This window comes from Priapulus caudatus, unplaced genomic scaffold (genome assembly GCF_000485595.1).
Source record: "Priapulus caudatus unplaced genomic scaffold, Priapulus_caudatus-5.0.1 Scaffold12925, whole genome shotgun sequence".
In the NCBI taxonomy this organism is placed as follows: domain Eukaryota; kingdom Metazoa; phylum Priapulida; class Priapulimorpha; order Priapulimorphida; family Priapulidae; genus Priapulus; species Priapulus caudatus.
Window position 1 is genome coordinate 1 of NW_014589986.1, and position 1,312 is coordinate 1,312.

The 1,312-nt window shown below is 47.9% G+C and overlaps 1 non-coding gene across 1 annotated transcript; it reads right to left on the reverse strand.

The window, feature by feature from the left end:
- Positions 1–184: 184 nt before the first annotated feature.
- On the reverse strand, positions 185–258 carry Trnap-cgg. The gene has a single exon. It is a non-coding gene; the product is annotated as a tRNA-Pro (tRNA).
- Positions 259–1,312: the final 1,054 nt, after the last annotated feature.

Sequence of the window (1,312 nt, forward strand, 5' to 3'; positions counted from 1 at the left end):
AAAATCATTGCGGCTGGTGGCGATGTTGATTATCAGGGTGCCACTAGTGTCGAATTTAATGATGTCGGTGAAGTTTTTGGTTCTTACAAGGAACTGGAAATTGGTGGTGGTAAGTTTAACGTCATCAAAGTTCACTAAACTGTTGATTTAAGACTGACGGCCCGGGGTGTATTTGTTTGCTTGGTCGGGGAGGCAGGATTCGAACCTACGACCTCTGCCTCCCGAAGGCAGCGCTCTACCAGGCTGAGCTACACCCCGATTTGTGAGTGCAATCTTACGCGATGTCTAACGTGGCTTCAATGATCAGGATTTGTCGTGGTATTTTCTCGGTAAGGGCTGTCGAAGTGTTTTAGCGTTAAAGCCGTTCATGGCGCTGTTTTGCGCAATTGAGGATGACGTACGCTACGACATTGGAGTCTCTTGTAGGATTAGCGGCTTTCCTTGTTCTTTTCGATGTCGTATTCCTGAAATGGAATGCTTGTTCTTGCGGAAACATGCCGCGGCAGCTTTTTTTACAAAAAAGCATAAGCGGCCGCACCAACGTCGGATGAGTACATGACCACGGTTTGCTTTTGGCTGTTCGGGTGTGATCAGCTTTTGGGTCGTATTTGAATGATCAACCACTGACAGAGGTGAAAGGCTACTTGATGTTGCCGCTAATTTTTTAAAGCCTGGTGGCACCTTTCGGCGGTTTGCGTACGTAAACGGCTTTACCACTCGCGTGATCCATTTGTAAAGCTTCTCCCGCCAAGCGGCGGTGAGAGGCCTCAACAATAATTCGCGAGCAAGGAAAACGAGAACCAAGGTCGAGAGACATACGACGCGTTTCCTTATTTACCGTATCCATTTTTAACTATAGCAGGAATTTCTCTTAGTCGATATACGCCGATTGACCCAGACCACCACACCGCCCGCACATACTCACCCTCATACCCAATATGGAAACCAATCCGAGGGTTTCACCAAAAAGAAAATGTGCTTCGGTGACTACCAGCGGTGGCACCAGATAAAACATGCTGGAAACTTTGCCCGCCTCACCGGCTTTGATAATGGCCATGAGTAGTACGACGGCACCTATCGATAAGCCAAAGACTTGCCAGCTAAGTGCCAGTGCGAATCCGGGTGTCCAGTTAATCTGCCAGCTTTCGCCAAACAGGAAAGCGAATAAAGCAGTCGCAATTGCTGCGGCTACGTATTGCATCATTGTGCCGGTTAATAACTGCGATTGGTGGCAGAGTTTTTTTTGATAAAATACGCCGATTGCTATTGCCAGCAGGCTGATGATGCACAAGCTGAGATTAAAGCCGGAGAG